This window comes from Cardiocondyla obscurior, linkage group LG10 (assembly GCF_019399895.1).
Source record: "Cardiocondyla obscurior isolate alpha-2009 linkage group LG10, Cobs3.1, whole genome shotgun sequence".
NCBI lineage: Eukaryota > Metazoa > Arthropoda > Insecta > Hymenoptera > Formicidae > Cardiocondyla > Cardiocondyla obscurior.
The window spans coordinates 4,436,995-4,450,257 of NC_091873.1; positions in this window are offsets into that span (position 1 = coordinate 4,436,995).

Below are 13,263 nucleotides of genomic sequence, written 5' to 3' on the forward strand. Positions count from 1 at the left end.
CAAGCGAAATAAGAGCTTGTTTCATCCCTTTTCTCGCTCCCCCGGGCGACAAGCCACCTCTCGTCCCCGAGATTTTTATTTTGTCTGTCCAGGAACCTCAAGGCTTTCTGGGCAGACAACCCCGTTTCCTCTACGTGCACTACCAGTCGGTAGCGCTTCGGAATTTCCTTCACCGGCAGTACACATAGAGGGTCCACTTTCAACTTGAAGACCGAGGTCTGGCTTTTCAGCCAGTCTTCGGTCTCCCTGTCAGTGCAGGCAAAGACAAAAGCTCCATTTCTCTCTCACAACCCGGAGAAGGTCGGAGCCTTTGTTTCCATTGGGAGTTAGAAGATATTCTCGTGGATCATTTTTCTGATCCATGTGATCTCCTCGGCTCACAATTTTTTGTAAGGATAGCTCTTTAATACGAAGGCCCTGACAATACTCTTGGCCGCCTGGGCATACGACCCCTGAGTCGCTAACATTGGGTCTTTTGCTCCGGCAGTCAAGGGGACTAGAAGTGATGTGGTCCAACCTGGTTTGTTTTCCCGTTCCAGGCCGGGCTCCACCACCCTTCTTCCCTTGGACAGCTGCAGCTAGACCAGAGAAGGCATTTGCTGCTCCCTCCCTTTGCCCCTGCTGCTGGTTCCGCGCCTTGCGGCCCCGCTCAACCTGACTTTGATTCAGGGTTGATCTCCTGTGGGTTTCAACCTAGCTCCAAGGTTTGCCTCTGGTCGCTCTCTCTCTTTAGGAGTCTCGCCCTGGAGAGTGTTGGTGTCGATATTTAAATTTTTTATGTTAGATTCCATATTGGTCCTACGAATATCGCGGAAGTGCGGTATCACCCGGGCAGAGCCGCGTTGCCCAGAGATGGCCACAAACTCTTAGATTTCACCCGGTATCCAAGAGTGACCGTTTAAGAAGCAGTTCCCTCTGCGCCAATCTGCCCTCAGCATGGTCCAAACACCTTGGCTTGGGTGAGCCACTCTTTGGTCCCCAGGAAAACAACCCGCCCCACGTCTTCACATTCATTCCTACTCTCTTCGCGGAGAATCCCATACTCACAGGAGAGCCCGTTTATGTGGATCCTTATCATTCATACTCTGGGCGGACTAAGCCGATACAGCAGAGTACGCCCCGTTCGCTTTTTTACTCGCCGTAAAGCAGGCGACGGAATCTCGTCCGTCATCAAGCTAGTTGGTGACGGGCGCAATCCTCTCCGTCCTTCCGGCTAAGCCCACTCACCAACGGCAAGGTCACGTGGCTCCTGGAATGCGAAGGATAGGAAGAGAAGGATGGAAAAATAAAATCCAAGGATGGTAAAATAAATAAGACGGGAATGAAAATGTTTAAGATTTTCGAAAAAACTGGCTGTGTCATTATAAATAGAGAGATTACAAGGGACAAAAAAAAGGGAATGAACTGATGAAAGACCGAGAAGAACGTCTGTGATTGATTATATTACAGATAATTATAAGATGTGAAAAGAGATAAAAAAGATGGAGATTGAGAATTGGATTGACTTGGATCATTTTCCGGCGGTGGTAAGTATAACTGGAGTAACGGGGGAAAATTGAAAAAGAAAAAGAAGATGAAAATGGGAATGGACTGAGGAGGGCAAAAGGGAATTCAGAGAAATCGGAAAAAATGTAAGGAAAGGAAGAAAAAATTATTGAATGGGAAAAGGAAAGAGATAAATAAGGTATTGGAGAAGAAGTAGCGGGAGAAAAAAAAAATAAATAGAGAATGATAGGATGGGGAATACAGAAAAGAAAAAGTGAAAACGGCACTAAAAGCTTGGAAGAGCGAAGGGATAGGAAGGGGAGGGTAGAGTAAGAAAATGAAAAAAGTATCACAAACTATGCAAGAGAAAGAAAAGGGAGGAGGCGGAAAGATGGGTGGAAGAAGTAAAGAGGGTAAAAACGGAAGGGAAATATGGAAATTATTAGGTAAAGAGAGAAAAAGAAGAGGAGGAGAAAAGGAGAAAATAGAAATGAGAGTATGGAAAGAGTAATTCAAAAACTTAATGAGAAGGGTGGAGTACAGAATAGTCAAGGAGACAAGAGGGAGGATTATGAAAGGAGGAGAGGAAGAATTAAATAGGAAAGAGATTCAAAGGGTGCTGAAAAGGTTATGGAAGGAAAAAGCGGCTTCAAGGGGAGTATCAGAGAAGGTGTGGAAGTATAGAGGGAGAAGAGCAGAAAAATGTGTTTGGAAAACATGTAATAGATTATGGCATAAAAAGAACTGAATAAGGAAGTGAGAGGAAGAAATTGTGACGCTGATTAAATAGAAAAAAAAGGAAAACAAGGTAAAAAAGTTTAGAGGAATAACAATTATCCCCACATTATACTTATATTGTATAATAATAATAAATAAATATAACACCTTAGTATACGCAATGGTATTAGCGGAAAGAATAGAGGAGGAGGTGAAAAAAAAGAATATTAGCAGAAGAACATACGGGATTTAAGATAGCGATGGGGGCTATGGATAATATGTATATATTGAACTACTTAATAAACAGACAAATTAATAAAAAAAGGAGGAAACTATTACTGTTTTTTGTAGATCTGAAGGCGGCTTTTGAAGGAAGTTAATACGGAGATTTTATGAGAATGTAAAAAAAAAAAGGAATAAGTAGGGGGGAGGTAAGAAAGTGTGAGGAACTATGGAGAGAAACAAGATACAGGGTGAGGATAAAAGAAGAGGTTAGAAAAGAGTTTTAGACGGAGAGAAGAGTAAGACAGAGAGATTCACTGAGTCCCTTGCTTTATAATATTTTGTTATCTGATTTAAAAAAGGAATTAAAAAGAGAAAGTTAGGGGGTGAAGATTAAAGGGTAACAAATATATTTATTGAAATATGCGGATGACATTGTGATTATAGCGGTGAAAGAGAATGATATGAGGAGTATGATGGTAAAATTGGAGGGATATTTGAAAAATAAGTCACTAGAATTGAATGTAAGTAAATCAAAGGTGATAAGATGCAGAAAAAAAAGGAGAAAAGAGAAAAGGATATGGTGGAGTTGAAAAGAAAAAGGGGTGCAGCCTTCTTCACCAAGGTAAGAAAGTATAGAAGATATTTCGGCTATATGTTGATGAAAAATGGTAGATATGAGAGACATGTAAAAAAAAAGACGAGGAAAGCAGCGGCGGAGATAAAAAGAGTGTAGAGCTTGGAAAAGAGAAAATTTGGAAGTGATTGAGGGAAAAGGATGTGGCTTTTCGATAGATTCGTATAAACCGTGATGAGATATGGAGTGGAAATTTTCTGTTGAAAAGAGAGATCAAAAATGGAAGAGATACAGGAAAGGTTTTTGAAATGGATGTTGGGGGTGGGAAAAAGAACGCCAAGATACATGGTCAGGAAAGAATAACAAAAAGATAAATTAAGGACGATAATGAGGAGAAGAGCTTGATGATTCGAAAAATAAGTTGAGAAAAAAAAAAGAATAATGTGGTAAGAAGATGCATGGAAAAGATCAGATAAAAGGAAGGACGAGGACGGACAATATCAAAATGGGAAAGCAAATGAATGGAATTTTGTAAAGAGAGGAGAAAATTACTGGAGAAAAGAGAAATAAGAAGTTGGGCAGAAGAAGGAGGAAATTGGTATCAAAATTTATAGAAAAAAGATAAAAAGGTACAAAAAGAGAAAGATAGGAAAGAATCAAGAATTTTAGGTACAACGTGTGGTATAAGGATATAAAGGGACATGGTGTACTAAAATATTTACAGGAAGAATGGAGTGAGAGAAAAAGAATAAGACAGGCTCAATTTAAGTTAGAGGAGAAGATGAGGAGTAACAAGTATTGGGAGAAGAAGAAAAGGAAAATTGTGTAGGATTGTGGAAGAGGTGTGAACACGTGAAAGCACGTGTGGGAGGAGTGTGGAAACTGGGGTGCGGATAGTAGATGGTGAGACTGAGAAGAAAAATATTGAAAAAAGAGAGTGAGGAAAAGAAAACTACAAGAAATTAGGAAAGAGATGGAGGTGGTGGTGAAAAAATGAATGGAGATGAATGGAATGGAGGTAAACGTGGAAAAGAAAATAAAAAGTAAATATAATGTGTGAGAGAGTGTATGTGGAGGAATAAATAATCATGAAGGGAAGGAATTTATAACTATGGAACGAAAAAAAATACGGAAAGACGAGAGTGCTTCGGAAGCGGAGGTCCGAGAAGAGAGGGAGACAGAAGGCCGGCAATAGGAGAAAGGGCGGATAAATTGCGATTGAGCATGACGTTGTATATATTTGTTGTATATGCGAGTTCTGAAGATGGATAAAGGAGAGAGTAATAGGTAGTACTAATAAGAAAGGAATGCTATACGAGCAAGGGGAGAAAAAGGAAGATGACTGAAAGTAATAGTGAGATAATTGCTAGTGGAGCGGAGTGGAGAGAGAGAGAGTGAGAGAGAAAGAGAGAGAGAGAGAGAGAGAGAGAGAGAGAGAGAGAGAGAGAGAGAGAGAGAGAGAGGGAGGGAGAGGAGAGGGAGAGGGAGAGGGAGAGGAGAGGGAGAGGGAGAAGGAGAGGGAGAGAGAGAGAATTCTTACAACACAAAAATAACAAGAAGATCTCTTTAATTACATCGCAATTGAACAAAACTGGTTATTCTATAAATGTATATATATATATATATATATTGTGACGTGGCGGCTTTAGCTGCTTCGGTGCAGCTCCCCGCGGCCGTCACAAAAGCGCAGTGGCGCTAAGGAAGTCGCGGGAGAGACGAGAGCGGGGAGGGGTCGCGGAAGCCCCCCCAGGGGTTTTCTTTTTGATTGGTGTTGAAACCGAGAGTAATGATCGCGATTTTTGGATCATGTTATTACCGTATGTTGCCGAGATGTCGACTATCCTCGCCGAGAGGAGCGGGCCATAGGCAGGGGCGCCGACTTCCGGAAGAAAGGGGTGACCGGATACGGGCCCAGGATGGGAGGCCACCCATCCCGAGAACCGTGGAGGAGGCTTGTCGCCTGCACCTTTCCACGCCGAAAACCGCCTGCGGAAGAGTTGTTGCGACAACGGACGATCCGAAACCCGCGCCAACCGGCTAGTGCCGATAGGGCTCTGTGGGGGCAGCGGCTTGCGCGGGAAATCGGCAACGTAGCGCGGAAAAATCCGCGAAGCGCGAGAGTGGGGATGCGCCGGGCCTCGTGCCGAAAATTCGCGCGGTCCTCGCTCTCTTCCGTGCGGACTGGCGACCAAGGCGGGCGGTAGAATAGGCGTTAGGGCACTAGTGATAGAAGCGAGCGAACGGAAGCGAGATCGAGATCGGGGAGACGAGAGGAGCGAGAGAGCGAGGACGACGCAGGAGCCGGGACGCACATTTCGGTGAGATCCTCCACCCGCACTGCGGAATTGTTATATTGTACAGCCCTCCGCCTCCCGGGGAGACCGACGCGGCTTCAGACGATACCCGGCCACAGGGAACGGGCACGCGGGCCTGTTAATTTTCTTTGGTAGACTGTTGTCGTGAGGCTAGAGTTAACGTTAGAGAGTGGCCGTCAACGGGCGTCTGAAGGCCGGTGGCGGGACCCCGCGGGAGACACAGACCCGATTTATTTGCGCTAACAATTGTAATAATTTGAGAGGTGGTCGTACACCGCGTCCACACGGAGAGCCCTCGGCAGCGGCCGAGGTCGGGAACTGAAACCCCGCGATTTCGTTGACGACCGGCGAGTTTTCGCGTAAATTCTTTCGTGCCGCGGAGTCCCGTGGAGGCACGTCGCGTGCAGGGGAGACGCGTGGCCGGCATCACAACATCCAGGGCCGACGCGAGAAGATTTCACTCTCGTGCGCTTATTCTAATTTTTGTTATTTTTTTTATATAATTGTTTGTTCCGTTGAACCTAATAAACGGATCCTCTGTTTATGGTCGTGTTTGCGTACGTCTTATTTTGTGTCGTCGTTCCCGTTTGTCCGAGAATTCCGCGTGCTATACCCCGCCCCTCTCCGTTCGAATGGGCTAGCCCCCGCGCGTGACGGCGATTCGAATTCGGTAGGAATTGTCGAGGACCGGATAACTAGTCCGAGATAAAAATCGGCACGGCGAGGCCCGTGCCTGGCGCCCAAAATTCGTGTTCGTGCAAGATTCCGCCGTTCCGCGCCGGAATACGGCCGAGGTACCGCGACCCCTCCTCCCTCCCTACCCCTCGTGGCACGTCGGTGCACGGATTTTTCGTCCATGCACGGTCGTCCCTTTTTGCTCACGACTCTCTCCTCCGGGAGGAGAGAATAAAAGAGTTATCGTGACAATATATATATATATATATATATATATATATATATATATATATATATATATATATGTACGTAAATAGACCAAAGGTTGCATATCTGAGTTAATATATAGACAAAAGTGTGTGCGTGAGAGAGTCTGATTTTAATCAAGGTCAATTTTTATAATTTCTGCGACTTTTACAGAAGAACGGAGGAATACTTGGTCGACCAATCTAATTGGAGCTAGAAAGGGAAATTCCACCCCGGGATAATAAATAAAAAAGTGGTCGTCAGGAGACGCGGTGCTTGCTCGTCTCCTGATTTCCTCAGAATGGAAATGGTCCGGACCTACGGTGTAGGTTTGTTCCGGGACAGGATCCGTCCATTCAAGGCAATTCCTGCGGAGGAGCTCCAGGAGAGAATCGACGATCCCTCTAGGTTCCTGTGGCTCCTCGAGGAACTCAACGCTTGGAACGGGAGAAGGGGAAGGTTCCGGGTGGTCCGGTTTCGGCCAAGAGACGGATTCGTCCTCAGCCTGAAATCCGTCCTTCTCGGTTTTCCCAGGAAATGGCGATAGGAAATGAAACGAGGGGGAGCATGCTCTGGAAGCAGCTCCAGGAAAAAAATCGTCGGGGTTATCGAACGGGACCGGAGAAAGGGATGGGGAGACAGAACGGAATTGCTCCGAATTAGCTGGTGTTGAGTTTGGCGATCTATTAATTGAGGGTGAGACGCGGTGGAAAACATGTTCTGTCTCTTCATAATTAACTTCTTCTCTGGCGGGAGAATTTGGCGGGACAGGTGGTAGCGGGGATCACGGCCGGTCGGTTCTTCTGGGGGGAGGATCAACTGTAACCTCCTCTGGCGCCGCCGCGAACAAGAATTGTACAAAAAAACTTCGCACAAGTTCGCGCAAATTTCTGATCTTCTTATAGCGGCGCGCCCGGCTTTTCTTAATTGTACGATTGTTCCTTGATTCTACTAAAATAGGATTTTTAATTTAATATTTAAGTTATGAATATTAAGGAGATAAATGTATAAAGGCAACTCACCGCATTCTTTCCCTCGGATCTATCCGTCTGTCCATCTGAACCCTCTCTCAGATTCACAATCGCTTGAAACCTCCTTTGAGTTCCGAGTCACTGATAGTCACCAGGATTTGGCGGCTTATCGCAACCGTTTACTCAAGGAAGCTAAACATACAAATTGCATAATCAGGAAGGCAGAAGACTTTAGAGATATTCCGAAGTTTTGACATGCAAACGGCACCCCCTCACTCTCCCGTAATTCATTTACTCAAAATATGTGTGACATCTTTTTTTCTCTTCCTTTTTATTTTTAGCGGAATCAAAAGATAAACAATGAGAAGACTTACTACTTGGCGATCTTGATTCAGAAGTCGTAGCTCTTTTTGTTAGCTCCTCTCACTCAGGCTTCCTTCTTGCTAACTAATTTGGTGGCTTTTCTCACACACTTACACGTTCACAGCGGTTATACTCGATTGAATTTATTAGAGACAATGAGAGCGAGTCGCGCCAAAACACGTTGTTTTATAAGCTCCGGAAAGGGGAGGACCATTGTCGAGTTTCAGTCTTACTAAAAATTAGAATTTTATTTGTTAGGCTTGTTCCTCCACTTTTCCGTCTTCGCAATTATTGGTCGCCCTTCTCCCAGTTTTCCTAATTTCTAAGTTTTCGCTCTTAGTTTCTAAATTTTGGTGAGGAGTTTCCGATATCTATTGGTCTAGGAGAAAATGTTTATAGGTTCCCCTCTACATGGCTTCAGCCCTTCCAAGCTTCTAGATAACAGATTCAAAAATGTTTAAGTAACCTCTTTTTATCGGCAGCGTGTAATTGCTGCCTGAATTTTTATAGTTTCCGGCCACGTATCCTATCTTTATTATCGCAGGTGTTTTGCCTCTTGTTTTTCTAATCCCTAAAATCCACGGTGCAATTTTGATTTTAAAGAATTATTTTTTTTCCAGAATTTCCTTTGTCAACCGCCAGACATTTGTTGTTAATTTAAGACATTCCAAGTCCTTCTGAGCTATTAATGTTTTTTATATTTTTTGGCAACCTTATTCTACTTTTCCCTTTTAGGCTATTTTTCTATTTTAACATTTTTTTTTATTTCCCTAACTTTTTATTTTCTTAACTCTTTTTTTAAGAGGTCTGCCCACTTTTACAATTTCTAAAATAAACGGTTTTTCAAGAATTTTTTATATAAATTATCGCGTTATATTTATTTATATTTTTAGAACATGTTATAAATATTTAAAATATAAAATTTGCAGAGTAATAAAAATATTTATAAAATAATATAGCGTCTACAACAATTCCCGCAAAACTTCTTCATTTTGCACTAATAGTAATTTTTTGAAGGGAGTATTAAAAAAATTTTTTTTTATTTTTTATTGTTTATTAAAGAAAAAACTATAATGTAACGTAGGGTTTTTTTGATTAATTGAAAATTGTAGAAATGAGCACAAATTAAAAAAAATTTTAATTTTTACTTAAAATTTATAGTCAAAACATTTATTATAAATCAATGGATTGTTAAATCAATAAAATCTTACAAAACATTATATCCACTTCTTTTATAAATAATAAATAATTTTTTTTAATATTTATTTCTGATTACTCTCACCTGTAGAATGTCGCCACCCGTGCAAAATAAAAGAGTTTCGCGGGAATTGTAGTAAACGCCATTGTATAAAAATGAGTTCTAATGTATAAAAAATGAGTGATTGCAAAATGAGATATTTCATTTAAACTAGCATGCGTGAGCATCTTAACTATTACATAAATATTATATTGATTCGGATTAAAAACTAAAAAAACTTTTGTCGTGCGGTCAATTTGTACAAATTACTTGTCTTGTGGAAGATATTGTCGAGGTGACAATTGTATTTTAATTTAAAAATCTCAGTTTTCAGCGTAAGTGCAGTCTCTGTGTTTAGTAACTCTCCTACCTGATTCGTTTGTAACAACGTTCTTGTAAGTTACGTATTCGTGTACACTTCTTTTTCCTTATATGTATCTGCTTATTGCCCATTTCCTTAGTTTTTTTGTCTTTGAGCGGTATTAAAATATATTAAAATTAATAAAAAATTGATGTAACGTTTACTGAACTGCAGAAATAAAGTTAGAAAAAACATTTTTTATTTACAAATGTTATGAACAAATTTGTCATAAACATTTTTTTTGTCACTGCAGTTAAATAGAAATTTTTAACATAAAATTTTTTGTATAAAACATTTTTTTATATCTTATATTGTTTTCAAGATATATCGAAAAAAGTAAAAAGCCTTTTTACTTTTAAAGGGTGGTTTTACCTCCTTATAGTGAAATTTAGCACGAACAAAAAATAGTTTTGTGTTACAGATAAACCACTTTACATGCACACAAAGTTTCAAAATTTTTTAAACTTTTGGGTTGCCTAACCTTCCTTGTCAGCACGAAAACTACTCTATGATAAAGATATTTGTTTTTAATAATTTAAACGATTTGTTAACTGTACCAATTTTTTAAGTCGTGATTTGATATATCGACTAATGACCTATTAATTGATAATTTAGATCACGACTTAAGAATGATATAGTTAACGTGTCGCTGAAAACATTATAATAGTGAAAAAATGCAGTGTAAAATTTGTTACCGATTTTTAAGCTGCATTTGTTGAATTAACAAAATGATACAGTTTACATATACACTAAAAACATAAAAAATATAACTTTATCATTATCGAGCAGTTTTTGTGCTGGGTCGTGTGTGCAAATTAAATAAATTCCACAAAATTGTTAAACGTGTAAAAACAAGACTAAACATGTCTGAACAAGTCCGGTTTTGACTACGCAATAATATCTGTAAAAGCCAACTGTTCGCGAAAGTTGTGTTTATGTGGTTTGCATGTGACTTTTTGCTAATCAGTTACAAAATAAATTTCCAGCTTTTTGTTTACAAAAAAAATTTTGAATAATTTTCACTTTTCATGTTATTCAATCTTTCTTATTCAATAAATATTGAAGAACGACCGAATAACGTTACAAGAATTATCTGACATCTGGTGTAAATGGAAAGCAACGAATTAGTTGTAGTAATTATTAATACCGATTAGTAAGTATGTATATGTTTCTAACAAATCAAATGTGGATAAACCTGTAAATTTTTTTGTGCAAGTGTAAGTAATAGAGTATAAGAGATTACCATTCGCCGCCGGTTTCACACCATTTTACGTCTGACGGTAAGTTGTATCGTTCCTGTGTCTCTACCATCTGTGTCCGATTGGTGAATGCTGACTAATTTGTTTATTTATAAAAAATACTACTTTTGGTACAAAATTGTTAACCAAAAAACATTGACTCAGAATATATTTCAAAAACTAATTCTTTGAGGAATTGTGTACTTGCTCTGAATCTCCCTGTATGTTTCATTGCTACTTTTTTTTCAGAAATTTCACATTTGCATAAAAAAAATTGATCTGGTAAATAAGACATTTAAAAAACTTGGATTATGCAATGAATATCACAGATTAAGAATGTCGATAAAACGTGCTTTACTTATATTGCTTCTTGTGACATTTGCATCATGGACTCTGGATTCTATACTCTGTATAGAGATGTATAATGATATAAGTGCCATAATAATTCCTTTCATTATGGATTATAGTTTATATGTTAATATGATTATGGATATAATATTTATGCTTCTTGTAAGGTACGCAAATCTTTATTCTTAATTTATTTTATATCAACATTTATAAAACTTATACGTAGATCAGTTCTGCTTAATAAAGTTTTAACATTTTAAATAATATATGCTAAATATGTTAATATGCACATTCAGAATGTCACATTTTAAATAATCCACTCAACCATCTCAGAAACGCTGCGTTAAATAAAAAAAAATGTTTAAAATATTTTCGTTCAAAGGAAAACATAAATAAAATATTAAAAAATAATAACTAATAATAAAAAATAATATAAAAAAAAACAAGAAAACAAAAAAGGAAGAGTATCACTGGTGTGACTTTAATGTGTTAAAATTATGTACAAGTCAACTTTGTTCTGTTCTTTAATTAAACTGCCATCTTTTATTGCAAATTCTAATTCTCCATCAAAAAGTAAGTAATTTTTATTCAAAACATTTTTTAAATACTTTTCTTATCCCATATCAATCACTGTTGTGGAAGAAGACGTTGATAAACAAGTTACGAGTCAAAAAGTATTATTAATCTATGTTAATTTTTGTAATATACAGAGTGTTTCACCATGTGCAAAAAAACTTTAAGATTTAGATAAATATTAGAAACGTTAGTACAATAGTCTTATACTGATTTGCTTAAATCAAATTAATAACAATGATACAAATTTTTAAAAAGCATAAGCAATAGAACAATAAAAATTCCGTCGATAGAAGCGGTTTCTACGCTAAAAGTTATAGTACAGCCCTATTTTGTTCGTTGTCTAGAAACCAATCGTTGATAGGGCAATCGGTTAGTTGCAAAAGAATAATGGTTGGCCATCTTATCGCAAAAATTGGCGATAAACCAATCGGATGCTAAGCAATGGAAATGTTAAGGCCGTGTTATGCTTCTAACATGAAGATTGCTTTTATCGGTTTCTCTTATTCACTATTAAAACTAATTTTTATGTTAGATATTAATGCGAATTAAACAAATCTGTATAGGACTTTTATGCCTATGTTATCAATATCCATTTAAGATCCAAAGTATTTAAAATTACCGGCACATTTTTTGCCATAAATTTCAAATAAAAAAATAACAGGCAACAGAGCTTTACAGCTGCAAGTATTAAGATGTTAAATAATTTTGTAGCGAACCCATAAGATCGCTACTAAAGTTCAAACTTTACCACCAAGTTTGAGTGACCACCAGCTGCTTATGAAATAGTACGGCGGACAATCACTGGTTCGCCGGCAACGCGGACAACCAAGTTAAGAATTTCTCCACTTTCATCTCGGCACCTATATTAGCCGGACTCGTGGACAAGCAGACACCTTTTCCTGATCCGGCTTTCGGACGCTTCCGGAGTTTTCAAATCCCTTACGACTCGGGTGCTCCCGGACACATCCGCTGCTACGTGACTCAAGTGCTCTCAATCGCACTCTCAGGTGCTTTTGGAAAGCCGGCAACCTCTGGCTCGGGTACTCTCAGCCAGAGCTCTTTAGCTATCTTTCTGTCTCAAGCGCTCCCGGACATTTCAACCGTTTCTGTCCCGAAAGTTTCGGGTGCTTCCGGACACGCGCTGTCAAAACTTATATACCCCCGGCTTTAACTCATGATCGTTTCTGCTTTTCTAATACTCTTAGGCGCTCTCGGTATCTTGCTCCTTTACGACTCGGGTGCCCCAAGCGTAAGCCCAGTATTCCTGTCGTCTCGGGTGCTCCCGGATACTGCCACGCTATGTGACTCAGGTGATCCCGGTTACATTCTTGAATGTTTCCGAAGAGCCAGTATTCATTCAACTCGGGTGCTCCCGGTTTCGGATCACGACCGATCCATTTTATAATCCCGGGATCTTTTTCGTTTGTATTGCTCTGCAATCACAATTTGCAAATAGTAGGTTTAAGTTTGATTTTGCACTCACAAAACCCAGTTCCGTTATTGTTTATTTTAAGTTGTCAATTCCGCGACGCGAGCAATTTGTTATTGTTCTATCACATATCTAAGATTATAATTGTTCCAACCCACTCCGTAAATATTCATAGTTTGTATAAGATTAATTTCTGCTAACTCGGTTTTCTCAGTTTGACGTCTCCAAACAACTATTTAACTCTGACTCCCGGCGAGCAATATTCCGAGTTTGTATTTTGCGTAGAAAATCGCATTATTATATAGCGTCTGAACAGAAACCTGCTAGGATAGGCACCGAATTGAGTTACTCATAAAAAACTGAAAATATTCGTGGAAGAAGCCAGAAGTCCAAAATGAGTTAAATCGATTACACATTAATTGTTCCGGTACCGTAGATATTCTACAAAAACAATTACGTCGACATGTGGATAGTAATCCTAAATACCAGCCAAGCATAGCGTT